The following is a 27,547-nucleotide window of genomic DNA, read 5'->3' as shown; positions in this document are numbered from 1 at the left end:
GTTGTGCAGTGTTCATTGGGAAATGTGTGCGGAATAGCCCCACACATTTCCAGGAGGTTTACCTACCAACATTCCATTTCTTTTTTAAAAGTATCAAACCAGCCCAGGTGGAGCGCACACTCCCCGTGCGGATGGTCTAATTCCTCACTCTTGGTCAGGTTCTTCAATTCCTACCAGTCAAGTGGTCTCTTCTGTCTGTGTCTGCACTTCATTTGCACAGCAAACAGGCATGTCTTTCCCATGGCAACAGTGTCTTCTCCAAGCTGCACACACAGACAGCCGTTTCTCAGGCTAAATGTTCTCTTCTGACCTCAGTGGCAGAGCCACAGTAAGCAGATGGCTCTGCAAAGGCCCAGGGGCTACAGCAAAAAGCCTGAACAGGGCAAGGCCGCTTCATTTTTGGCAGTGGAGTGGAAGTAGAATTGCAGGGTCCGCCCTATGAGACAGGGTACAAGACGTGAATTACATAGGACCTTTTCACTTTTCCCAGAGTCCCCTGCAAAATCGGGTCTATTTTCAAGGACAAGTGCAATTATCACAAACAGGTAGGTATGTGATGGCATGGAAATGTATCGAAATTGTAATGGTTTGGTCAACAGTTGGAACGCTCAGAGACAAATTGATTCACTTCTTGTCAATGTCCTGGCTGCACTGCAGAAACAGCTGGTCGTCCTGGTGGAGCATCACTTCACCTGTCCCCAAAGGAGCCCATTTCTCGATGCTGTCCTCGCTCCTGTGCAATCCTCCAATGGCTCTTTGCATTCTCAAGCCTCTCCCATGTTGCCTTGGCAGCGGCCTGCCCAATAATCTCTCAGGAGGGCGGGGTCACTTGCCAACAGGCCACCGATCATGCTAAGGGAAAGAGCGCACAGGTAGCAGCCTGCTCATTTGCATGTTTGCTCCCAGAATCCTATGCATACCTTGCTACTATATTTGCTGTCAGTTTGGTGAGCGCAAGATGATACAGGTGTTCACCTCAACAAATCTCGGCACTGGAATCCAGGCGGTTTTATGAGTTTGACAAAGGATGCTCAGGATGGAGCTTGCTGGGATCAGTGCAAGTTAAATGGGAATCCATTCCCGGGGCGCACGGGCCTCTGGGTCAGGTGCTTTAGCTTTGCGCAGTGGCAGTATCGTAGCTCATGAGGTTTAACCGAGGCGCGATTATTGCTTATTGAAAATTTTACCCAATACCCCGCCATGACAGCTTGAAATATAGCTGGAATTGGTAATTTTTGACAGTCTCTGCGGAGGCTGAACCGATTTGTTTGAAAAGGAGACAATGACGCTTTTACTCCACTGGAGAAGACCTAGCAAGAGGGGTGTGTTTTTCGGAACCCATCCCTTCTATTCTTTGTTCTCTCGTGGCCTACACTCAACAAAGGGGTTTACTTCCAGAAGCTAGCGCATTCGTAAACTCCAAGCGGCGCAGCGAAGTCTATGGAACCGTGACCATGCAGCACTTGCATTAAGCGCCTCAGTTGTCTCGCTGCCTTCCTGATCTCACGACATGAAAACCATGAGCTTTCAGAACCTAGCAGACAGTGACCTGTCTGCCTTCGATCCTCTTTGCCACATCTGCTCTTGCGAAAGTCATCAGATTGTTGGATGGTTGCTCAGGGAGGTCTGGCTGCCACTGAAGCCAACCGCAGCAGAGGGGTCGCTTTACCTTTGGCCTTCGCTCACCATCTCAGTCTTCCCAAGAGAGGCAAAAGGGCATTTCTGTCCCCATGCATTCTATAGACACATATTCACGTGGAGTCAACAACCCGACCTCTCTTGGTGTGACGAATCAACTTCCGGGGCACTAGTGGTCCAGGGAGGAATATCGCTTTCTAGACCATCAATCAGTCCCACACCTCTAGTACACCGGAAGGGGTCCGAACAGTGGACGGAACGTCAGGCTGGTTAGTTGCAACAGAGCGAAAAAACAATTGTGACCCACTGATAAAAGGGACTGTCCAGTCAAGGTTGTATACAAATATCTACTTTAGTATTAATACAACAGACAGTTCTAACACACTACAAAATACAACCCACCCTATAAAGGAAAACAGGGGACAGACAGTTTCACAAAGGAGAGGGATGCACTCTGGATACTGACAGGAGTGCAGTCGGTAAAGCAATCAGTCTGAACTGTTCAAGGTTATTTGGTTGCAGCAGCAAGGGAGCAAGAGGTCGTAAATGTCACTAAGGGCCTTCGGAGAAGGACCAGGGGGACAGAACCACAATGTAACTGGTGTTTGAGATGATCTTGGTACTCGACAGCATCGAGTGGCTTCCAGCATGCTTTGTAGCTCCAGCGACAGAGTTCAAGAGGGACGACAGATGCGGATATCAGTTGGCAGGCAGTTTGGTAAGCGAGGCTGGGCGGACGGCTGCAGGCTGCCCTACCCGGCGGCTCGGGGTGAAGAATCGTTGTCTGTGTGCTGGTTGGTGGATCTGGAACGCTGGTCGAGGGTTTTCAGACGGCTTTAGTGACTGCAGCGTGAGAACAGCCACAGTGGTGCAGCCGGTCGCAGTTTGAGAGCTCGACTGCTTCGAAAAAGTCCTTAAAAGATGGACGCTGGTTGATGCTTGTTGTTGCACTCCTCCGAGCTTCTTCTCAATGCTTGGGTCGACGTTTAAGGCGGCCGACCCAAAGCTGAGAAGAGTGTTTGCCGGCAACGGCCTTGTCCTTTGTTCAGAGACTCTCTGGCACTTCCCACCTAGGAAGCTTGCTGGCTTAACCTAGCAGGGCACGCTGTGTGCTGGCTGGGTACCGGTTCTGGTGCTGCTTGATGGATCCTCTGAGTCGGGTATCTCCCTCTGTTCCCTGGGAGATGTTTTGGGAGGTATTTTGCTTCCCTCTTGGAAATCCTGGACTTCCTTCACTGGCGGAAGCCGTGAGGCAGACTGCACCATCACCGAGGGTCCGAATGAGTCCTTCTTCGTACTCCTTTTGAAGTCGTCGGATGATCTGCTTAGTGAGGGGCTCAGCCCTCTTTTAAAGCCAAATGGGCCCCAGTGATTGGAGCATGCTAAGCCTACCTTAAAGACCCAATCCTGGGTCCCCACCACCAATCTTCTGTCATGCGTAAGGTCATGACCAGAGTGCTTTGCAACAGGAAAGGTAAGGGGTGACAACATGTACTACTAAGCCGCACCCATCTTCCTGTCTCCTGTGGATCAAAGTGGCTCTCTGGTTAATTGAGCTCGAGAACAGACTGTCTGCATCAAATCACATATATCTTCCCTCTGAAAGGGGGTGGCCCTGCAGCGGTTGCCTACTGTAAACAGTTGTTCCACACCTGACATTCAATGGCCTTCATACAGAGGGGTGGGAGCTAGCTTCAAGCTGACACATTGCATATGAAAAAGGTGTTGGGGTTTCCTGCCCTGTGTTAGTTCTGTGAACAGGCCTCTTGGCAGGCCTGCTTCACTTAACTCTCATCAGTATGCGCTGCCATCAGAGAGAACCTAACAATAGGCAGAGCATATCGATGGAGCCTTTGCTATTTTAAGTAGGCTGACCAGGGCCGGAGGAAGGCGTTGCCTTCCCCCTTCAGAGATGCTTTGATGTACCCATGGCTGTCACATTGCAGCTAAATGTGACAGGAGGACCGCACCGGTAGACTGTGTCCCCCAGAGTGCACTTGACTATGTGTTTGTTGTGCAGTGTCCATTGGGAAATGTGTGCGGAATAGCCCCACACATTTCCAGGAGGTTTACCTACCAACATTCCATTTCTTTTTTAAAAGTATCAAACCAGCCCAGGCGGAGCGCACACTCCCCGTGCGGATGGTCTAATTCCTCACTCTTGGTCAGGTTCTTCAATTCCTACCAGTCAAGTGGTCTCTTCTGTCTGTGTCTGCACTTCATTTGCACAGCAAACAGGCATGTCTTTCCCATGGCAACAGTGTCTTCTCCAAGCTGCACACACAGACAGCCGTTTCTCAGGCTAAATGTTCTCTTCTGACCTCAGTGGCAGAGCCACACTAAGCAGATGGCTCTGCAAAGGCCCAGGGGCTACAGCAAAAAGCCTGAACAGGGCAAGGCCGCTTCATTTTTGGCAGTGGAGTGGAAGTAGAATTGCAGGGTCCGCCCTATGAGACAGGGTACAAGACGTGAATTACATAGGACCTTTTCACTTTTCCCAGAGTCCCCTGCAAAATCGGGTCTATTTTCAAGGACAAGTGCAATTATCACAAACAGGTAGGTATGTGATGGCATGGAAATGTATCGAAATTGTAATGGTTTGGTCAACAGTTGGAACGCTCAGAGACAAATTGATTCACTTCTTGTCAATGTCCTGGCTGCACTGCAGAAACAGCTGGTCGTCCTGGTGGAGCATCACTTCACCTGTCCCCAAAGGAGCCCATTTCTCGATGCTGTCCTCGCTCCTGTGCAATCCTCCAATGGCTCTTTGCATTCTCAAGCCTCTCCCATGTTGCCTTGGCAGCGGCCTGCCCAATAATCTCTCAGGAGGGCGGGGTCACTTGCCAACAGGCCACCGATCATGCTAAGGGAAAGAGCGCACAGGTAGCAGCCTGCTCATTTGCATGTTTACTCCCAGAATCCTATGCATACCTTGCTACTATATTTGCTGTCAGTTTGGTGAGCGCAAGATGATACAGGTGTTCACCTCAACAAATCTCGGCACTGGAATCCAGGCGGTTTTATGAGTTTGACAAAGGATGCTCAGGATGGAGCTTGCTGGGATCAGTGCAAGTTAAATGGGAATCCATTCCCGGGGCGCACGGGCCTCTGGGTCAGGTGCTTTAGCTTTGCGCAGTGGCAGTATCGTAGCTCATGAGGTTTAACCGAGGCGCGATTATTGCTTATTGAAAACTTTACCCAATACCCCGCCATGACAGCTTGAAATATAGCTGGAATTGGTAATTTTTGACAGTCTCTACGGAGGCTGAACCGATTTGTTTGAAAAGGAGACAATGACGCTTTTACTCCACTGGAGAAGACCTAGCAAGAGGGGTGTGTTTTTCGGAACCCATCCCTTCTATTCTTTGTTCTCTCGTGGCCTACCCTCAACAAAGGGGTTTACTTCCAGAAGCTAGCGCATTCGTAAACTCCAAGCGGCGCAGCGAAGTCAATGGAACCGTGACCATGCAGCAGGTGCATTAAGCGCCTCAGTTGTCTCGCTGCCTTCCTGATCTCACGACATGAAAACCATGAGCTTTCAGAACCTAGCAGACAGTGACATGTCTGCCTTCGATCCTCTTTGCCACATCTGCTCTTGCGAAAGTCATCAGATTGTTGGATGGTTACTCAGGGAGGTCTGGCTGCCACTGAAGCCAACCGCAGCAGAGGGGTCGCTTTACCTTTGGCCTTCGCTCACCATCTCAGTCTTCCCAAGAGAGGCAAAAGGGCATTTCTGTCCCCATGCATTCTATAGACACATATTCACGTGGAGTCAACAACCCGACCTCTCTTGGTGTGACGAATCAACTTCCGGGGCACTAGTGGTCCAGGGAGGAATATCGCTTTCTAGACCATCAATCAGTCCCACACCTCTAGTACACCGGAAGGGGTCCGAACAGTGGACGGAACGTCAGGCTGGTTAGTTGCAACAGAGCGAAAAAACAATTGTGACCCACTGATAAAAGGGACTGTCCAGTCAAGGTTGTATACAAATATCTACTTTAGTATTAATACAACAGACAGTTCTAACACACTACAAAATACAACCCACCCTATAAAGGAAAACAGGGGACAGACAGTTTCACAAAGGAGAGGGATGCACTCTGGATACTGACAGGAGTGCAGTCGGTAAAGCAATCAGTCTGAACTGTTCAAGGTTATTTGGTTGCAGCAGCAAGGGAGCAAGAGGTCGTAAATGTCACTAAGGGCCTTCGGAGAAGGACCAGGGGGACAGAACCACAATGTAACTGGTGTTTGAGATGATCTTGGTACTCGACAGCATCGAGTGGCTTCCAGCATGCTTTGTAGCTCCGGCGACAGAGTTCAAGAGGGACGACAGATGCGGATATCAGTTGGCAGGCAGTTTGGTAAGCGAGGCTGGGCGGACGGCTGCAGGCTGCCCTACCCGGCGGCTCGGGGTGAAGAATCGTTGTCTGTGTGCTGGTTGGTGGATCTGGAACGCTGGTCGAGGGTTCTCAGACGGCTTTAGTGACTGCAGCGTGAGAACAGCCACAGTGGTGCAGCCGGTCGCAGTTTGAGAGCTCGACTGCTTCGAAAAAGTCCTTAAAAGATGGACGCTGGTTGAGGCTTGTTGTGGCACTCCTCCGAGCTTCTTCTCAATGCTTGGGTCGACGTTTAAGGCGGCCGACCCAAAGCTGAGAAGAGTGTTTGCCGGCAACGGCCTTGTCCTTTGTTCAGAGACTCTCTGGCACTTCCCACCTAGGAAGCTTGCTGGCTTAACCTAGCAGGGCACGCTGTGTGCTGGCTGGGTACCGGTTCTGGTGCTGCTTGATGGATCCTCTGAGTCGGGTATCTCCCTCTGTTCCCTGGGAGATGTTTTGGGAGGTATTTTGCTTCCCTCTTGGAAATCCTGGACTTCCTTCACTGGCGGAAGCCGTGAGGCAGACTGTACCATCACCGAGGGTCCGAATGAGTCCTTCTTCGTACTCCTTTTGAAGTCGTCGGATGATCTGCTTAGTGAGGGGCTCAGCCCTCTTTTAAAGCCAAATGGGCCCCAGTGATTGGAGCATGCTAAGCCTACCTTAAAGACCCAATCCTGGGTCCCCACCACCAATCTTCTGTCATGCGTAAGGTCATGACCAGAGTGCTTTGCAACAGGAAAGGTAAGGGGTGACAACATGTACTACTAAGCCGCACCCATCTTCCTGTCTCCTGCGGATCAAAGTGGCTCTCTGGTTAATTGAGCTCGAGAACAGACTGTCTGCATCAAATCACATATATCTTCCCTCTGAAAGGGGGTGGCCCTGCAGCGGTTGCCTACTGTAAACAGTTGTTCCACACATGACATTCAATGGCCTTCATACAGAGGGGTGGGAGCTAGCTTCAAGCTGACACATTGCATATGAAAAAGATGTTGGGGTTTCCTGCCCTGTGTTAGTTCTGTGAACAGGCCTCTTGGCAGGCCTGCTTCACTTAACTCTCATCAGTATGCGCTGCCATCAGAGAGAACCTAACAATAGGCAGGGCATATCGATGGAGCCTTTGCTATTTTAAGTAGGCTGACCAGGGCCGGAGGAAGGCGTTGCCTTCCCCCTTCAGAGATGCTTTGATGTACCCATGGCTGTCACATTGCAGCTAAATGTGACAGGAGGACCGCACCGGTAGACTGTGTCCCCCAGAGTGCACTTGACTATGTGTTTGTTGTGCAGTGTCCATTGGGAAATGTGTGCGGAATAGCCCCACACATTTCCAGGAGGTTTACCTACCAACATTCCATTTCTTTTTTAAAAGTATCAAACCAGCCCAGGCGGAGCGCACACTCCCCGTGCGGATGATCTAATTCCTCACTCTTGGTCAGGTTCTTCAATTCCTACCAGTCAAGTGGTCTCTTCTGTCTGTGTCTGCACTTCATTTGCACAGCAAACAGGCATGTCTTTCCCATGGCAACAGTGTCTTCTCCAAGCTGCACACACAGACAGCCGTTTCTCAGGCTAAATGTTCTCTTCTGACCTCAGTGGCAGAGCCACACTAAGCAGATGGCTCTGCAAAGGCCCAGGGGCTACAGCAAAAAGCCTGAACAGGGCAAGGCCGCTTCATTTTTGGCAGTGGAGTGGAAGTAGAATTGCAGGGTCCGCCCTATGAGACAGGGTACAAGACGTGAATTACATAGGACCTTTTCACTTTTCCCAGAGTCCCCTGCAAAATCGGGTCTATTTTCAAGGACAAGTGCAATTATCACAAACAGGTAGGTATGTGATGGCATGGAAATGTATCGAAATTGTAATGGTTTGGTCAACAGTTGGAACGCTCAGAGACAAATTGATTCACTTCTTGTCAATGTCCTGGCTGCACTGCAGAAACAGCTGGTCGTCCTGGTGGAGCATCACTTCACCTGTCCCCAAAGGAGCCCATTTCTCGATGCTGTCCTCGCTCCTGTGCAATCCTCCAATGGCTCTTTGCATTCTCAAGCCTCTCCCATGTTGCCTTGGCAGCGGCCTGCCCAATAATCTCTCAGGAGGGCGGGGTCACTTGCCAACAGGCCACCGATCATGCTAAGGGAAAGAGCGCACAGGTAGCAGCCTGCTCATTTGCATGTTTACTCCCAGAATCCTATGCATACCTTGCTACTATATTTGCTGTCAGTTTGGTGAGCGCAAGATGATACAGGTGTTCACCTCAACAAATCTCGGCACTGGAATCCAGGCGGTTTTATGAGTTTGACAAAGGATGCTCAGGATGGAGCTTGCTGGGATCAGTGCAAGTTAAATGGGAATCCATTCCCGGGGCGCACGGGCCTCTGGGTCAGGTGCTTTAGCTTTGCGCAGTGGCAGTATCGTAGCTCATTAGGTTTAACCGAGGCGCGATTATTGCTTATTGAAAACTTTACCCAATACCCCGCCATGACAGCTTGAAATATAGCTGGAATTGGTAATTTTTAACAGTCTCTACGGAGGCTGAACCGATTTGTTTGAAAAGGAGACAATGACGCTTTTACTCCACTGGAGAAGACCTAGCAAGAGGGGTGTGTTTTTCGGAACCCATCCCTTCTATTCTTTGTTCTCTCGTGGCCTACCCTCAACAAAGGGGTTTACTTCCAGAAGCTAGCGCATTCGTAAACTCCAAGCGGCGCAGCGAAGTCTATGGAACCGTGACCATGCAGCAGGTGCATTAAGCGCCTCAGTTGTCTCGCTGCCTTCCTGATCTCACGACATGAAAACCATGAGCTTTCAGAACCTAGCAGACAGTGACCTGTCTGCCTTCGATCCTCTTTGCCACATCTGCTCTTGCGAAAGTCATCAGATTGTTGGATGGTTACTCAGGGAGGTCTGGCTGCCACTGAAGCCAACCGCAGCAGAGGGGTCGCTTTACCTTTGGCCTTCGCTCACCATCTCAGTCTTCCCAAGAGAGGCAAAAGGGCATTTCTGTCCCCATGCATTCTATAGACACATATTCACGTGGAGTCAACAACCCGACCTCTCTTGGTGTGACGAATCAACTTCCGGGGCACTAGTGGTCCAGGGAGGAATATCGCTTTTTAGACCATCAATCAGTCCCACACCTCTAGTACACCGGAAGGGGTCCGAACAGTGGACGGAACGTCAGGCTGGTTAGTTGCAACAGAGCGAAAAAACAATTGTGACCCACTGATAAAAGGGACTGTCCAGTCAAGGTTGTATACAAATATCTACTTTAGTATTAATACAACAGACAGTTCTAACACACTACAAAATACAACCCACCCTATAAAGGAAAACAGGGGACAGACAGTTTCACAAAGGAGAGGGATGCACTCTGGATACTGACAGGAGTGCAGTCGGTAAAGCAATCAGTCTGAACTGTTCAAGGTTATTTGGTTGCAGCAGCAAGGGAGCAAGAGGTCGTAAATGTCACTAAGGGCCTTCGGAGAAGGACCAGGGGGACAGAACCACAATGTAACTGGTGTTTGAGATGATCTTGGTACTCGACAGCATCGAGTGGCTTCCAGCATGCTTTGTAGCTCCGGCGACAGAGTTCAAGAGGGACGACAGATGCGGATATCAGTTGGCAGGCAGTTTGGTAAGCGAGGCTGGGCGGACGGCTGCAGGCTGCCCTACCCGGCGGCTCGGGGTGAAGAATCGTTGTCTGTGTGCTGGTTGGTGGATCTGGAACGCTGGTCGAGGGTTCTCAGACGGCTTTAGTGACTGCAGCGTGAGAACAGCCACAGTGGTGCAGCCGGTCGCAGTTTGAGAGCTCGACTGCTTCGAAAAAGTCCTTAAAAGATGGACGCTGGTTGATGCTTGTTGTGGCACTCCTCCGAGCTTCTTCTCAATGCTTGGGTCGACGTTTAAGGCGGCCGACCCAAAGCTGAGAAGAGTGTTTGCCGGCAACGGCCTTGTCCTTTGTTCAGAGACTCTCTGGCACTTCCCACCTAGGAAGCTTGTTGGCTTAACCTAGCAGGGCACGCTGTGTGCTGGCTGGGTACCGGTTCTGGTGCTGCTTGATGGATCCTCTGAGTCGGGTATCTCCCTCTGTTCCCTGGGAGATGTTTTGGGAGGTATTTTGCTTCCCTCTTGGAAATCCTGGACTTCCTTCACTGGCGGAAGCCGTGAGGCAGACTGTACCATCACCAAGGGTCCGAATGAGTCCTTCTTCGTACTCCTTTTGAAGTCGTCGGATGATCTGCTTAGTGAGGGGCTCAGCCCTCTTTTAAAGCCAAATGGGCCCCAGTGATTGGAGCATGCTAAGCCTACCTTAAAGACCCAATCCTGGGTCCCCACCACCAATCTTCTGTCATGCGTAAGGTCATGACCAGAGTGCTTTGCAACAGGAAAGGTAAGGGGTGACAACATGTACTACTAAGCCGCACCCATCTTCCTGTCTCCTGTGGATCAAAGTGGCTCTCTGGTTAATTGAGCTCGAGAACAGACTGTCTGCATCAAATCACATATATCTTCCCTCTGAAAGGGGGTGGCCCTGCAGCGGTTGCCTACTGTAAACAGTTGTTCCACACATGACATTCAATGGCCTTCATACAGAAGGGTGGGAGCTAGTTTCAAGCTGACACATTGCATATGAAAAAGGTGTTGGGGTTTCCTGCCCTGTGTTAGTTCTGTGAACAGGCCTCTTGGCAGGCCTGCTTCACTTAACTCTCATCAGTATGCGCTGCCATCAGAGAGAACCTAACAATAGGCAGGGCATATCGATGGAGCCTTTGCTATTTTAAGTAGGCTGACCAGGGCCGGAGGAAGGCGTTGCCTTCCCCCTTCAGAGATGCTTTGATGTACCCATGGCTGTCACATTGCAGCTAAATGTGACAGGAGGACCGCACCGGTAGACTGTGTCCCCCAGAGTGCACTTGACTATGTGTTTGTTGTGCAGTGTCCATTGGGAAATGTGTGCGGAATAGCCCCACACATTTCCAGGAGGTTTACCTACCAACATTCCATTTCTTTTTTAAAAGTATCAAACCAGCCCAGGCGGAGCGCACACTCCCCGTGCGGATGGTCTAATTCCTCACTCTTGGTCAGGTTCTTCAATTCCTACCAGTCAAGTGGTCTCTTCTGTCTGTGTCTGCACTTCATTTGCACAGCAAACAGGCATGTCTTTCCCATGGCAACAGTGTCTTCTCCAAGCTGCACACACAGACAGCCGTTTCTCAGGCTAAATGTTCTCTTCTGACCTCAGTGGCAGAGCCACACTAAGCAGATGGCTCTGCAAAGGCCCAGGGGCTACAGCAAAAAGCCTGAACAGGGCAAGGCCGCTTCATTTTTGGCAGTGGAGTGGAAGTAGAATTGCAGGGTCCGCCCTATGAGACAGGGTACAAGACGTGAATTACATAGGACCTTTTCACTTTTCCCAGAGTCCCCTGCAAAATCGGGTCTATTTTCAAGGACAAGTGCAATTATCACAAACAGGTAGGTATGTGATGGCATGGAAATGTATCGAAATTGTAATGGTTTGGTCAACAGTTGGAACGCTCAGAGACAAATTGATTCACTTCTTGTCAATGTCCTGGCTGCACTGCAGAAACAGCTGGTCGTCCTGGTGGAGCATCACTTCACCTGTCCCCAAAGGAGCCCATTTCTCGATGCTGTCCTCGCTCCTGTGCAATCCTCCAATGGCTCTTTGCATTCTCAAGCCTCTCCCATGTTGCCTTGGCAGCGGCCTGCCCAATAATCTCTCAGGAGGGCGGGGTCACTTGCCAACAGGCCACCGATCATGCTAAGGGAAAGAGCGCACAGGTAGCAGCCTGCTCATTTGCATGTTTACTCCCAGAATCCTATGCATACCTTGCTACTATATTTGCTGTCAGTTTGGTGAGCGCAAGATGATACAGGTGTTCACCTCAACAAATCTCGGCACTGGAATCCAGGCGGTTTTATGAGTTTGACAAAGGATGCTCAGGATGGAGCTTGCTGGGATCAGTGCAAGTTAAATGGGAATCCATTCCCGGGGTGCACGGGCCTCTGGGTCAGGTGTTTTAGCTTTGCGCAGTGGCAGTATCGTAGCTCATGAGGTTTAACCGAGGCGCGATTATTGCTTATTGAAAACTTTACCCAATACCCCGCCATGACAGCTTGAAATATAGCTGGAATTGGTAATTTTTGACAGTCTCTACGGAGGCTGAACCGATTTGTTTGAAAAGGAGACAATGACGCTTTTACTCCACTGGAGAAGACCTAGCAAGAGGGGTGTGTTTTTCGGAACCCATCCCTTCTATTCTTTGTTCTCTCGTGGCCTACCCTCAACAAAGGGGTTTACTTCCAGAAGCTAGCGCATTCGTAAACTCCAAGCGGCGCAGCGAAGTCTATGGAACCGTGACCATGCAGCAGGTGCATTAAGCGCCTCAGTTGTCTCGCTGCCTTCCTGATCTCACGACATGAAAACCATGAGCTTTCAGAACCTAGCAGACAGTGACCTGTCTGCCTTCTATCCTCTTTGCCACTTCTGCTCTTGCGAAAGTCATCAGATTGTTGGATGGTTACTCAGGGAGGTCTGGCTGCCACTGAAGCCAACCGCAGCAGAGGGGTCGCTTTACCTTTGGCCTTCGCTCACCATCTCAGTCTTCCCAAGAGAGGCAAAAGGGCATTTCTGTCCCCATGCATTCTATAGACACATATTCACGTGGAGTCAACAACCCGACCTCTCTTGGTGTGACGAATCAACTTCCGGGGCACTAGTGGTCCAGGGAGGAATATCGCTTTCTAGACCATCAATCAGTCCCACACCTCTAGTACACCGGAAGGGGTCCGAACAGTGGACGGAACGTCAGGCTGGTTAGTTGCAACAGAGCGAAAAAACAATTGTGACCCACTGATAAAAGGGACTGTCCAGTCAAGGTTGTATACAAATATCTACTTTAGTATTAATACAACAGACAGTTCTAACACACTACAAAATACAACCCACCCTATAAAGGAAAACAGGGGACAGACAGTTTCAAAAGGAGAGGGATGCACTCTGGATACTGACAGGAGTGCAGTCGGTAAAGCAATCAGTCTGAACTGTTCAAGGTTATTTGGTTGCAGCAGCAAGGGAGCAAGAGGTCGTAAATGTCACTAAGGGCCTTCGGAGAAGGACCAGGGGGACAGAACCACAATGTAACTGGTGTTTGAGATGATCTTGGTACTCGACAGCATCGAGTGGCTTCCAACATGCTTTGTAGCTCCGGCGACAGAGTTCAAGAGGGACGACAGATGCGGATATCAGTTGGCAGGCAGTTTGGTAAGCGAGGCTGGGCGGACGGCTGCAGGCTGCCCTACCCGGCGGCTCGGGGTGAAGAATCGTTGTCTGTGTGCTGGTTGGTGGATCTGGAACGCTGGTCGAGGGTTCTCAGACGGCTTTAGTGACTGCAGCGTGAGAACAGCCACAGTGGTGCAGCCGGTCGCAGTTTGAGAGCTCGACTGCTTCGAAAAAGTCCTTAAAAGATGGACGCTGGTTGATGCTTGTTGTGGCACTCCTCCGAGCTTCTTCTCAATGCTTGGGTCGACGTTTAAGGCGGCCGACCCAAAGCTGAGAAGAGTGTTTGCCGGCAACGGCCTTGTCCTTTGTTCAGAGACTCTCTGGCACTTCCCACCTAGGAAGCTTGCTGGCTTAACCTAGCAGGGCACGCTGTGTGCTGGCTGGGTACCGGTTCTGGTGCTGCTTGATGGATCCTCTGAGTTGGGTATCTCCCTCTGTTCCCTGGGAGATGTTTTGGGAGGTATTTTGCTCCCCTCTTGGAAATCCTGGACTTCCTTCACTGGCGGAAGCCATGAGGCAGACTGTACCATCACCGAGGGTCCGAATGAGTCCTTCTTCGTACTCCTTTTGAAGTCGTCGGATGATCTGCTTAGTGAGGGGCTCAGCCCTCTTTTAAAGCCAAATGGGCCCCAGTGATTGGAGCATGCTAAGCCTACCTTAAAGACCCAATCCTGGGTCCCCACCACCAATCTTCTGTCATGCGTAAGGTCATGACCAGAGTGCTTTGCAACAGGAAAGGTAAAGGGTGACAACATGTACTACTAAGCCGCACCCATCTTCCTGTCTCCTGTGGATCAAAGTGGCTCTCTGGTTAATTGAGCTCGAGAACAGACTGTCTGCATCAAATCACATATATCTTCCCTCTGAAAGGGGGTGGCCCTGCAGCGGTTGCCTACTGTAAACAGTTGTTCCACACATGACATTCAATGGCCTTCATACAGAGGGGTGGGAGCTAGTTTCAAGCTGACACATTGCATATGAAAAAGGTGTTGGGGTTTCCTGCCCTGTGTTAGTTCTGTGAACAGGCCTCTTGGCAGGCCTGCTTCACTTAACTCTCATCAGTATGCGCTGCCATCAGAGAGAACCTAACAATAGGCAGGGCATATCGATGGAGCCTTTGCTATTTTAAGTAGGCTGACCATGGCCGGAGGAAGGCGTTGCCTTCCCCCTTCAGAGATGCTTTGATGTACCCATGGCTGTCACATTGCAGCTAAATGTGACAGGAGGACCGCACCAGTAGACTGTGTCCCCCAGAGTGCACTTGACTATGTGTTTGTTGTGCAGTGTCCATTGGGAAATGTGTGCGGAATAGCCCCACACATTTCCAGGAGGTTTACCTACCAACATTCCATTTCTTTTTTAAAAGTATCAAACCAGCCCAGGCAGAGCGCACACTCCCCGTGCGGATGGTCTAATTCCTCACTCTTGGTCAGGTTCTTCAATTCCTACCAGTCAAGTGGTCTCTTCTGTCTGTGTCTGCACTTCATTTGCACAGCAAACAGGCATGTCTTTCCCATGGCAACAGTGTCTTCTCCAAGCTGCACACACAGACAGCCGTTTCTCAGGCTAAATGTTCTCTTCTGACCTCAGTGGCAGAGCCACACTAAGCAGATGGCTCTGCAAAGGCCCAGGGGCTACAGCAAAAAGCCTGAACAGGGCAAGGCCGCTTCATTTTTGGCAGTGGAGTGGAAGTAGAATTGCAGGGTCCGCCCTATGAGACAGGGTACAAGACGTGAATTACATAGGACCTTTTCACTTTTCCCAGAGTCCCCTGCAAAATCGGGTCTATTTTCAAGGACAAGTGCAATTATCACAAACAGGTAGGTATGTGATGGCATGGAAATGTATCGAAATTGTAATGGTTTGGTCAACAGTTGGAACGCTCAGAGACAAATTGATTCACTTCTTGTCAATGTCCTGGCTGCACTGCAGAAACAGCTGGTCGTCCTGGTGGAGCATCACTTCACCTGTCCCCAAAGGAGCCCATTTCTCGATGCTGTCCTCGCTCCTGTGCAATCCTCCAATGGCTCTTTGCATTCTCAAGCCTCTCCCATGTTGCCTTAGCAGCGGCCTGCCCAATAATCTCTCAGGAGGGCGGGGTCACTTGCCAACAGGCCACCGATCATGCTAAGGGAAAGAGCGCACAGGTAGCAGCCTGCTCATTTGCATGTTTACTCCCAGAATCCTATGCATACCTTGCTACTATATTTGCTGTCAGTTTGGTGAGCGCAAGATGATACAGGTGTTCACCTCAACAAATCTCGGCACTGGAATCCAGGCGGTTTTATGAGTTTGACAAAGGATGCTCAGGATGGAGCTTGCTGGGATCAGTGCAAGTTAAATGGGAATCCATTCCCGGGGTGCACGGGCCTCTGGGTCAGGTGCTTTAGCTTTGCGCAGTGGCAGTATCGTAGCTCATGAGGTTTAACCGAGGCGCGATTATTGCTTATTGAAAACTTTACCCAATACCCCGCCATGACAGCTTGAAATATAGCTGGAATTGGTAATTTTTGACAGTCTCTACGGAGGCTGAACCGATTTGTTTGAAAAGGAGACAATGGGCCTCATTACGACCCAGGCGGATTTCGCGGTGCTAAATGCACCGCGAAGCATGGCGGAAAGCCGCCTATAGCGCCATGGGGGTTGGCGGATTTACCGCCCCATTCCGACCTCGGCGGAGCGGTAAATCCCCAATCCCCATTCTGCCCTTCCCCATTCCCATTTTTGCCCCATAGGGTATAATGGGAGTGGGGAAGGAGTTAATTACGCCACCGTAAAATACGGTGGCGTAATTAACAACGAGGTCCCGTAGCGCCATGGTTTTCTCCGGCTGGTAAAACCAGGCGGAGAAAACCTCCATGGCGCTACGGGAACTCGTAGTATGGCGGAGAGGTACGCCATGCACTACGCTGGCGTAATACCCTCTCCGCCAGGGTCCTAATGAGGCCCAATGACGCTTTTACTCCACTGGAGAAGACCTAGCAAGAGGGGTGTGTTTTTCGGAACCCATCCCTTCTATTCTTTGTTCTCTCGTGGCCTACCCTCAACAAAGGGGTTTACTTCCAGAAGCTAGCGCATTCGTAAACTCCAAGCGGCGCAGCGAAGTCTATGGAACCGTGACCATGCAGCAGGTGCATTAAGCGCCTCAGTTGTCTCGCTGCCTTCCTGATCTCACGACATGAAAACCATGAGCTTTCAGAACCTAGCAGACAGTGACCTGTCTGCCTTCGATCCTCTTTGCCACATCTGCTCTTGCGAAAGTCATCAGATTGTTGGATGGTTACTCAGGTCTGGCTGCCACTGAAGCCAACCGCAGCAGAGGGGTCGCTTTACCTTTGGCCTTCGCTCACCATCTCAGTCTTCCCAAGAGAGGCAAAAGGGCATTTCTGTCCCCATGCATTCTATAGACACATATTCACGTGGAGTCAACAACCCGACCTCTCTTGGTGTGACGAATCAACTTCCGGGGCACTAGTGGTCCAGGGAGGAATATCGCTTTCTAGACCATCAATCAGTCCCACACCTCTAGTACACCGGAAGGGGTCCGAACAGTGGACGGAACGTCAGGCTGGTTAGTTGCAACAGAGCGAAAAAACAATTGTGACCCACTGATAAAAGGGACTGTCCAGTCAAGGTTGTATACAAATATCTACTTTAGTATTAATACAACAGACAGTTCTAACACACTACAAAATACAACCCACCCTATAAAGGAAAACAGGGGACAGACAGTTTCACAAAGGAGAGGGATGCACTCTGGATACTGACAGGAGTGCAGTCGGTAAAGCAATCAGTCTGAACTGTTCAAGGTTATTTGGTTGCAGCAGCAAGGGAGCGAGAGGTTGTAAATGTCACTAAGGGCCTTCGGAGAAGGACCAGGGGGACAGAACCACAATGTAACTGGTGTTTGAGATGATCTTGGTACTCGACAGCATCGAGTGGCTTCCAGCATGCTTTGTAGCTCCGGCGACAGAGTTCAAGAGGGACGACAGATGCGGATATCAGTTGGCAGGCAGTTTGGTAAGCGAGGCTGGGCGGACGGCTGCAGGCTGCCCTACCCGGCGGCTCGGGGTGAAGAATCGTTGTCTGTGTGCTGGTTGGTGGATCTGGAACGCTGGTCGAGGGTTCTCAGACGGCTTTAGTGACTGCAGCGTGAGAACAGCCACAGTGGTGCAGCCGGTCGCAGTTTGAGAGCTCGACTGCTTCGAAAAAGTCCTTAAAAGATGGACGCTGGTTGATGCTTGTTGTGGCACTCCTCCGAGCTTCTTCTCAATGCTTGGGTCGACGTTTAAGGCGGCCGACCCAAAGCTGAGAAGAGTGTTTGCCGGCAACGGCCTTGTCCTTTGTTCAGAGACTCTCTGGCACTTCCCACCTAGGAAGCTTGCTGGCTTAACCTAGCAGGGCACGCTGTGTGCTGGCTGGGTACCGGTTCTGGTGCTGCTTGATGGATCCTCTGAGTCGGGTATCTCCCTCTGTTCCCTGGGAGATGTTTTGGGAGGTATTTTGCTTCCCTCTTGGAAATCCTGGACTTCCTTCACTGGCGGAAGCCGTGAGGCAGACTGTACCATCACTGAGGGTCCGAATGAGTCCTTCTTCGTACTCCTTTTGAAGTCGTCGGATGATCTGCTTAGTGAGGGGCTCGGCCCTCTTTTAAAGCCAAATGGGCCCCAGTGATTGGAGCATGCTAAGCCTACCTTAAAGACCCAATCCTGGGTCCCCACCACCAATCTTCTGTCATGCGTAAGGTCATGACCAGAGTGCTTTGCAACAGGAAAGGTAAGGGGTGACAACATGTACTACTAAGCCGCACCCATCTTCCTGTCTCCTGTGGATCAAAGTGGCTCTCTGGTTAATTGAGCTCGAGAACAGACTGTCTGCATCAAATCACATATATCTTCCCTCTGAAAGGGGGTGGCCCTGCAGCGGTTGCCTACTGTAAACAGTTGTTCCACACATGACATTCAATGGCCTTCATACAGAGGGGTGGGAGCTAGCTTCAAGCTGACACATTGCATATGAAAAAGGTGTTGGGGTTTCCTGCCCTGTGTTAGTTCTGTGAACAGGCCTCTTGACAGGCCTGCTTCACTTAACTCTCATCAGTATGCGCTGCCATCAGAGAGAACCTAACAATAGGCAGGGCATATCGATGGAGCCTTTGCTATTTTAAGTAGGCTGACCAGGGCCGGAGGAAGGCGTTGCCTTCCCCCTTCAGAGATGCTTTGATGTACCCATGGCTGTCACATTGCAGCTAAATGTGACAGGAGGACCGCACCGGTAGACTGTGTCCCCCAGAGTGCACTTGACTATGTGTTTGTTGTGCAGTGTCCATTGGGAAATGTGTGTGGAATAGCCCCACACATTTCCAGGAGGTTTACCTACCAACATTCCATTTCTTTTTTAAAAGTATCAAACCAGCCCAGGCAGAGCGCACACTCCCCGTGCGGATGGTCTAATTCCTCACTCTTGGTCAGGTTCTTCAATTCCTACCAGTCAAGTGGTCTCTTCTGTCTGTGTCTGCACTTCATTTGCACAGCAAACAGGCATGTCTTTCCCATGGCAACAGTGTCTTCTCCAAGCTGCACACACAGACAGCCGTTTCTCAGGCTAAATGTTCTCTTCTGACCTCAGTGGCAGAGCCACACTAAGCAGATGGCTCTGCAAAGGCCCAGGGGCTACAGCAAAAAGCCTGAACAGGGCAAGGCCGCTTCATTTTTGGCAGTGGAGTGGAAGTAGAATTGCAGGGTCCGCCCTATGAGACAGGGTACAAGACGTGAATTACATAGGACCTTTTCACTTTTCCCAGATTCCCCTGCAAAATCGGGTCTATTTTCAAGGACAAGCGCAATTATCACAAACAGGTAGGTATGTGATGGCATGGAAATGTATCGAAATTGTAATGGTTTGGTCAACAGTTGGAACGCTCAGAGACAAATTGATTCACTTCTTGTCAATGTCCTGGCTGCACTGCAGAAACAGCTGGTCGTCCTGGTGGAGCATCACTTCACCTGTCCCCAAAGGAGCCCATTTCTCGATGCTGTCCTCGCTCCTGTGCAATCCTCCAATGGCTCTTTGCATTCTCAAGCCTCTCCCATGTTGCCTTGGCAGCGGCCTGCCCAATAATCTCTCAGGAGGGCGGGGTCACTTGCCAACAGGCCACCGATCATGCTAAGGGAAAGAGCGCACAGGTAGCAGCCTGCTCATTTGCATGTTTACTCCCAGAATCCTATGCATACCTTGCTACTATATTTGCTGTCAGTTTGGTGAGCGCAAGATGATACAGGTGTTCACCTCAACAAATCTCGGCACTGGAATCCAGGCGGTTTTATGAGTTTGACAAAGGATGCTCAGGATGGAGCTTGCTGGGATCAGTGCAAGTTAAATGGGAATCCATTCCCGGGGCGCACGGGCCTCTGGGTCAGGTGCTTTAGCTTTGCGCAGTGGCAGTATCGTAGCTCATGAGGTTTAACCGAGGCGCGATTATTGCTTATTGAAAACTTTACCCAATACCCCGCCATGACAGCTTGAAATATAGCTGGAATTGGTAATTTTTGAAAGTCTCTACAGAGGCTGAACCGATTTGTTTGAAAAGGAGACAATGACGCTTTTACTCCACTGGAGAAGACCTAGCAAGAGGGGTGTGTTTTTCGGAACCCATCCCTTCTATTCTTTGTTCTCTCGTGGCCTACCCTCAACAAAGGGGTTTACTTCCAGAAGCTAGCGCATTCGTAAACTCCAAGCGGCGCAGCGAAGTCTATGGAACCGTGACCATGCAGCAGGTGCATTAAGCGCCTCAGTTGTCTCGCTGCCTTCCTGATCTCACGACATGAAAACCATGAGCTTTCAGAACCTAGCAGACAGTGACCTGTCTGCCTTCGATCCTCTTTGCCACATCTGCTCTTGCGAAAGTCATCAGATTGTTGGATGGTTACTCAGGGAGGTCTGGCTGCCACTGAAGCCAACCGCAGCAGAGGGGTCACTTTACCTTTGGCCTTCGCTCACCATCTCAGTCTTCCCAAGAGAGGCAAAAGGGCATTTCTGTCCCCATGCATTCTATAGACACATATTCACGTGGAGTCAACAACCCGACCTCTCTTGGTGTGACGAATCAACTTCCGGGGCACTAGTGGTCCAGGGAGGAATATCGCTTTCTAGACCATCAATCAGTCCCACACCTCTAGTACACCGGAAGGGGTCCGAACAGTGGACGGAACGTCAGGCTGGTTAGTTGCAACAGAGCGAAAAAACAATTGTGACCCACTGATAAAAGGGACTGTCCAGTCAAGGTTGTATACAAATATCTACTTTAGTATTAATACAACAGACAGTTCTAACACACTACAAAATACAACCCACCCTATAAAGGAAAACAGGGGACAGACAGTTTCACAAAGGAGAGGGATGCACTCTGGATACTGACAGGAGTGCAGTCGGTAAAGCAATCAGTCTGAACTGTTCAAGGTTATTTGGTTGCAGCAGCAAGGGAGCAAGAGGTCGTAAATGTCACTAAGGGCCTTCGGAGAAGGACCAGGGGGACAGAACCACAATGTAACTGGTGTTTGAGATGATCTTGGTACTCGACAGCATCGAGTGGCTTCCAGCATGCTTTGTAGCTCCGGCGACAGAGTTCAAGAGGGACGACAGATGCGGATATCAGTTGGCAGGCAGTTTGGTAAGCGAGGCTGGGCGGACGGCTGCAGGCTGCCCTACCCGGCGGCTCGGGGTGAAGAATCGTTGTCTGTGTGCTGGTTGGTGGATCTGGAACGCTGGTCGAGGGTTCTCAGACGGCTTTAGTGACTGCAGCGTGAGAACAGCCACAGTGGTGCAGCCGGTCGCAGTTTGAGAGCTCGACTGCTTCGAAAAAGTCCTTAAAAGATGGACGCTGGTTGATGCTTGTTGTGGCACTCCTCCGAGCTTCTTCTCAATGCTTGGGTCGACGTTTAAGGCGGCCGACCCAAAGCTGAGAAGAGTGTTTGCCGGCAACGGCCTTGTCCTTTGTTCAGAGACTCTCTGGCACTTCCCACCTAGGAAGCTTGCTGGCTTAACCTAGCAGGGCACGCTGTGTGCTGGCTGGGTACCGGTTCTGGTGCTGCTTGATGGATCCTCTGAGTCGGGTATCTCCCTTTGTTCCCTGGGAGATGTTTTGGGAGGTATTTTGCTTCCCTCTTGGAAATCCTGGACTTCCTTCACTGGCGGAAGCCGTGAGGCAGACTGTACCATCACCGAGGGTCCGAATGAGTCCTTCTTCGTACTCCTTTTGAAGTCGTCGGATGATCTGCTTAGTGAGGGGCTCAGCCCTCTTTTAAAGCCAAATGGGCCCCAGTGATTGGAGCATGCTAAGCCTACCTTAAAGACCCAATCCTGGGTCCCCACCACCAATCTTCTGTCATGCGTAAGGTCATGACCAGAGTGCTTTGCAACAGGAAAGGTAAGGGGTGACAACATGTACTACTAAGCCGCACCCATCTTCCTGTCTCCTGTGGATCAAAGTGGCTCTCTGGTTAATTGAGCTCGAGAACAGACTGTCTGCATCAAATCACATATATCTTCCCTCTGAAAGGGGGTGGCCCTGCAGCGGTTGCCTACTGTAAACAGTTGTTCCACACATGACATTCAATGGCCTTCATACAGAGGGGTGGGAGCTAGCTTCAAGCTGACACATTGCATATGAAAAAGGTGTTGGGGTTTCCTGCCCTGTGTTAGTTCTGTGAACAGGCCTCTTGGCAGGCCTGCTTCACTTAACTCTCATCAGTATGCGCTGCCATCAGAGAGAACCTAACAATAGGCAGGGCATATCGATGGAGCCTTTGCTATTTTAAGTAGGCTGACCAGGGCCGGAGGAAGGCGTTGCCTTCCCCCTTCAGAGATGCTTTGATGTACCCATGGCTGTCACATTGCAGCTAAATGTGACAGGAGGACCGCACCGGTAGACTGTGTCCCCCAGAGTGCACTTGACTATGTGTTTGTTGTGCAGTGTCCATTGGGAAATGTGTGCGGAATAGCCCCACACATTTCCAGGAGGTTTACCTACCAACATTCCATTTCTTTTTTAAAAGTATCAAACCAGCCCAGGCGGAGCGCACACTCCCCGTGCGGATGGTCTAATTCCTCACTCTTGGTCAGGTTCTTCAATTCCTACCAGTCAAGTGGTCTCTTCTGTCTGTGTCTGCACTTCATTTGCACAGCAAACAGGCATGTCTTTCCCATGGCAACAGTGTCTTCTCCAAGCTGCACACACAGACAGCCGTTTCTCAGGCTAAATGTTCTCTTCTGACCTCAGTGGCAGAGCCACACTAAGCAGATGGCTCTGCAAAGGCCCAGGGGCTACAGCAAAAAGCCTGAACAGGGCAAGGCCGCTTCATTTTTGGCAGTGGAGTGGAAGTAGAATTGCAGGGTCCGCCCTATGAGACAGGGTACAAGACGTGAATTACATAGGACCTTTTCACTTTTCCCAGAGTCCCCTGCAAAATCGGGTCTATTTTCAAGGACAAGTGCAATTATCACAAACAGGTAGGTATGTGATGGCATGGAAATGTATCGAAATTGTAATGGTTTGGTCAACAGTTGGAACGCTCAGAGACAAATTGATTCACTTCTTGTCAATGTCCTGGCTGCACTGCAGAAACAGCTGGTCGTCCTGGTGGAGCATCACTTCACCTGTCCCCAAAGGAGCCCATTTCTCGATGCTGTCCTCGCTCCTGTGCAATCCTCCAATGGCTCTTTGCATTCTCAAGCCTCTCCCATGTTCCCTTGGCAGCGGCCTGCCCAATAATCTCTCAGGAGGGCGGGGTCACTTGCCAACAGGCCACCGATCATGCTAAGGGAAAGAGCGCACAGGTAGCAGCCTGCTCATTTGCATGTTTACTCCCAGAATCCTATGCCTACCTTGCTACTATATTTGCTGTCAGTTTGGTGAGCGCAAGATGATACAGGTGTTCACCTCAACAAATCTCGGCACTGGAATCCAGGCGGTTTTATGAGTTTGACAAAGGATGCTCAGGATGGAGCTTGCTGGGATCAGTGCAAGTTAAATGGGAATCCATTCCCGGGGCGCACGGGCCTCTGGGTCAGGTGCTTTAGCTTTGCGCAGTGGCAGTATCGTAGCTCATGAGGTTTAACCGAGGCGCGATTATTGCTTATTGAAAACTTTACCCAATACCCCGCCATGACAGCTTGAAATATAGCTGGAATTGGTAATTTTTGACAGTCTCTACGGAGGCTGAACTGATTTGTTTGAAAAGGAGACAATGACGCTTTTACTCCACTGGAGAAGACCTAGCAAGAGGGGTGTGTTTTTCGGAACCCATCCCTTCTATTCTTTGTTCTCTCGTGGCCTACCCTCAACAAAGGGGTTTACTTCCAGAAGCTAGCGCATTCGTAAACTCCAAGCGGCGCAGCGAAGTCTATGGAACCGTGACCATGCAGCAGGTGCATTAAGCGCCTCAGTTGTCTCGCTGCCTTCCTGATCTCACGACATGAAAACCATGAGCTTTCAGAACCTAGCAGACAGTGACCTGTCTGCCTTCGATCCTCTTTGCCACATCTGCTCTTGCGAAAGTCATCAGATTGTTGGATGGTTACTCAGGGAGGTCTGGCTGCCACTGAAGCCAACCGCAGCAGAGGGGTCGCTTTACCTTTGGCCTTCGCTCACCATCTCAGTCTTCCCAAGAGAGGCAAAAGGGCATTTCTGTCCCCATGCATTCTATAGACACATATTCACGTGGAGTCAACAACCCGACCTCTCTTGGTGTGACGAATCAACTTCCGGGGCACTAGTGGTCCAGGGAGGAATATCGCTTTCTAGACCATCAATCAGTCCCACACCTCTAGTACACCGTAAGGGGTCCGAACAGTGGACGGAACGTCAGGCTGGTTAGTTGCAACAGAGCGAAAAAACAATTGTGACCCACTGATAAAAGGGACTGTCCAGTCAAGGTTGTATACAAATATCTACTTTAGTATTAATACAACAGACAGTTCTAACACACTACAAAATACAACCCACCCTATAAAGGAAAACAGGGGACAGACAGTTTCACAAAGGAGAGGGATGCACTCTGGATACTGACAGGAGTGCAGTCGGTAAAGCAATCAGTCTGAACTGTTCAAGGTTATTTGGTTGCAGCAGCAAGGGAGCAAGAGGTCGTAAATGTCACTAAGGGCCTTCGGAGAAGGACCAGGGGGACAGAACCACAATGTAACTGGTGTTTGAGATGATCTTGGTACTCGACAGCATCGAGTGGCTTCCAGCATGCTTTGTAGCTCCGGCGACAGAGTTCAAGAGGGACGACAGATGCGGATATCAGTTGGCAGGCAGTTTGGTAAGCGAGGCTGGGCGGACGGCTGCAGGCTGCCCTACCCGGCGGCTCGGGGTGAAGAATCGTTGTCTGTGTGCTGGTTGGTGGATCTGGAACGCTGGTCGAGGGTTCTCAGACGGCTTTAGTGACTGCAGCGTGAGAACAGCCACAGTGGTGCAGCCGGTCGCAGTTTGAGAGCTCGACTGCTTCGAAAAAGTCCTTAAAAGATGGACGCTGGTTGATGCTTGTTGTGGCACTCTTCCGAGCTTCTTCTCAATGCTTGGGTCGACGTTTAAGGCGGCCGACCCAAAGCTGAGAAGAGTGTTTGCCGGCAACGGCCTTGTCCTTTGTTCAGAGACTCTCTGGCACTTCCCACCTAGGAAGCTTGCTGGCTTAACCTAGCAGGGCACGTTGTGTGCTGGCTGGGTACCGGTTCTGGTGCTGCTTGATGGATCCTCTGAGTCGGGTATCTCCCTCTGTTCCCTGGGAGATGTTTTTGGAGGTATTTTGCTTCCCTCTTGGAAATCCTGGACTTCCTTCACTGGCGGAAGCCGTGAGGCAGACTGTACCATCACCGAGGGTCCGAATGAGTCCTTCTTCGTACTCCTTTTGAAGTCGTCGGATGATCTGCTTAGTGAGGGGCTCAGCCCTCTTTTAAAGCCAAATGGGCCCCAGTGATTGGAGCATGCTAAGCCTACCTTAAAGACCCAATCCTGGGTCCCCACCACCAATCTTCTGTCATGCGTAAGGTCATGACCAGAGTGCTTTGCAACAGGAAAGGTAAGGGGTGACAACATGTACTACTAAGCCGCACCCATCTTCCTGTCTCCTGTGGATCAAAGTGGCTCTCTGGTTAATTGAGCTCGAGAACAGACTGTCTGCATCAAATCACATATATCTTCCCTCTGAAAGGGGGTGGCCCTGCAGCGGTTGCCTACTGTAAACAGTTGTTCCACACATGACATTCAATGGCCTTCATACAGAGGGGTGGGAGCTAGCTTCAAGCTGACACATTGCATATGAAAAAGGTGTTGGGGTTTCCTGCCCTGTGTTAGTTCTGTGAACAGGCCTCTTGGCAGGCCTGCTTCACTTAACTCTCATCAGTATGCGCTGCCATCAGAGAGAACCTAACAATAGGCAGGGCATATCGATGGAGCCTTTGCTATTTTAAGTAGGCTGACCAGGGCTGGAGGAAGGCGTTGCCTTCCCCCTTCAGAGATGCTTTGATGTACCCATGGCTGTCACATTGCAGCTAAATGTGACAGGAGGACCGCACCGGTAGACTGTGTCCCCCAGAGTGCACTTGACTATGTGTTTGTTGTGCAGTGTCCATTGGGAAATGTGTGCGGAATAGCCCCACACATTTCCAGGAGGTTTACCTACCAACATTCCATTTCTTTTTTAAAAGTATCAAACCAGCCCAGGCGGAGCGCACACTCCCCGTGCGGATGGTCTAATTCCTCACTCTTGGTCAGGTTCTTCAATTCCTACCAGTCAAGTGGTCTCTTCTGTCTGTGTCTGCACTTCATTTGCACAGCAAACAGGCATGTCTTTCCCATGGCAACAGTGTCTTCTCCAAGCTGCACACACAGACAGCCGTTTCTCAGGCTAAATGTTCTCTTCTGACCTCAGTGGCAGAGCCACACTAAGCAGATGGCTCTGCAAAGGCCCAGGGGCTACAGCAAAAAGCCTGAACAGGGCAAGGCCGCTTCATTTTTGGCAGTGGAGTGGAAGTAGAATTGCAGGGTCCGCCCTATGAGACAGGGTACAAGACGTGAATTACATAGGACCTTTTCACTTTTCCCAGAGTCCCCTGCAAAATCGGGTCTATTTTCAAGGACAAGCGCAGTTATCACAAACAGGTAGGTATGTGATGGCATGGAAATGTATCGAAATTGTAATGGTTTGGTCAACAGTTGGAACGCTCAGAGACAAATTGATTCACTTCTTGTCAATGTCCTGGCTGCACTGCAGAAACAGCTGGTCGTCCTGGTGGAGCATCACTTCACCTGTCCCCAAAGGAGCCCATTTCTCGATGCTGTCCTCGCTCCTGTGCAATCCTCCAATGGCTCTTTGCATTCTCAAGCCTCTCCCATGTTGCCTTGGCAGCGGCCTGCCCAATAATCTCTCAGGAGGGCGGGGTCACTTGCCAACAGGCCACCGATCATGCTAAGGGAAAGAGCGCACAGGTAGCAGCCTGCTCATTTGCATGTTTACTCCCAGAATCCTATGCATACCTTGCTACTATATTTGCTGTCAGTTTGGTGAGCGCAAGATGATACAGGTGTTCACCTCAACAAATCTCGGCACTGGAATCCAGGCGGTTTTATGAGTTTGACAAAGGATGCTCAGGATGGAGCTTGCTGGGATCAGTGCAAGTTAAATGGGAATCCATTCCCGGGGTGCACGGGCCTCTGGGTCAGGTGCTTTAGCTTTGCGCAGTGGCAGTATCGTAGCTCATGAGGTTTAACCGAGGCGCGATTATTGCTTATTGAAAACTTTACCCAATACCCCGCCATGACAGCTTGAAATATAGCTGGAATTGGTAATTTTTGACAGTCTCTACGGAGGCTGAACCGATTTGTTTGAAAAGGAGACAATGGGCCTCATTACGACCCAGGCGGATTTCGCGGTGCTAAATGCACCGCGAAGCATGGCGGAAAGCCGCCGATAGCGCCATGGGGGTTGGCGGATTTACCGCCCCATTCCGACCTCGGCGGAGCGGTAAATCCCCAATCCCCATTCTGCCCTTCCCCATTCCCATTTTTGCCCCATAGGGTATAATGGGAGTGGGGAAGGAGTTAATTACGCCACCGTAAAATACGGTGGCGTAATTAACAACGAGGTCCCGTAGCGCCATGGTTTTCTCCGGCTGGTAAAACCAGGCGGAGAAAACCTCCATGGCGCTACGGGAACTCGTAGTATGGCGGAGA

The 27,547-nt window shown here is 50.6% G+C and overlaps 1 protein-coding gene and 8 non-coding genes across 9 annotated transcripts in view; all 9 read left to right on the top strand.

Moving 5' to 3' along the window:
* LOC138493055 (myb-related transcription factor, partner of profilin-like) overlaps positions 1–27,547 on the top strand; it is a 152,063-nt gene that overhangs the window by 110,292 nt on the left and 14,224 nt on the right. The window lies entirely within an intron of this gene.
* On the top strand, positions 1,114–1,254 carry LOC138496673 (U4 spliceosomal RNA). Its single transcript, XR_011278163.1, has one exon. It is a non-coding gene; the product is annotated as a U4 spliceosomal RNA (small nuclear RNA).
* On the top strand, positions 4,763–4,903 carry LOC138496544 (U4 spliceosomal RNA). The gene has a single exon (XR_011278046.1). It is a non-coding gene; the product is annotated as a U4 spliceosomal RNA (small nuclear RNA).
* LOC138496789 (U4 spliceosomal RNA) lies at positions 8,412–8,552 on the top strand. Its single transcript, XR_011278269.1, has one exon. It is a non-coding gene; the product is annotated as a U4 spliceosomal RNA (small nuclear RNA).
* On the top strand, positions 12,061–12,201 carry LOC138496543 (U4 spliceosomal RNA). Its single transcript, XR_011278045.1, has one exon. It is a non-coding gene; the product is annotated as a U4 spliceosomal RNA (small nuclear RNA).
* On the top strand, positions 15,709–15,849 carry LOC138496542 (U4 spliceosomal RNA). Its single transcript, XR_011278044.1, has one exon. It is a non-coding gene; the product is annotated as a U4 spliceosomal RNA (small nuclear RNA).
* On the top strand, positions 19,747–19,887 carry LOC138496270 (U4 spliceosomal RNA). The gene has a single exon (XR_011277798.1). It is a non-coding gene; the product is annotated as a U4 spliceosomal RNA (small nuclear RNA).
* On the top strand, positions 23,396–23,536 carry LOC138496541 (U4 spliceosomal RNA). Its single transcript, XR_011278043.1, has one exon. It is a non-coding gene; the product is annotated as a U4 spliceosomal RNA (small nuclear RNA).
* LOC138496540 (U4 spliceosomal RNA) lies at positions 27,045–27,185 on the top strand. The gene has a single exon (XR_011278042.1). It is a non-coding gene; the product is annotated as a U4 spliceosomal RNA (small nuclear RNA).

Source organism: Ambystoma mexicanum, chromosome 10 (assembly GCF_040938575.1).
Source record: "Ambystoma mexicanum isolate Mex_15411 chromosome 10, UKY_AmexF1_1, whole genome shotgun sequence".
NCBI lineage: Eukaryota > Metazoa > Chordata > Amphibia > Caudata > Ambystomatidae > Ambystoma > Ambystoma mexicanum.
Note: the sequence above shows the minus strand (reverse complement) of the source record. Positions and strands in the feature narration are given on the sequence as shown.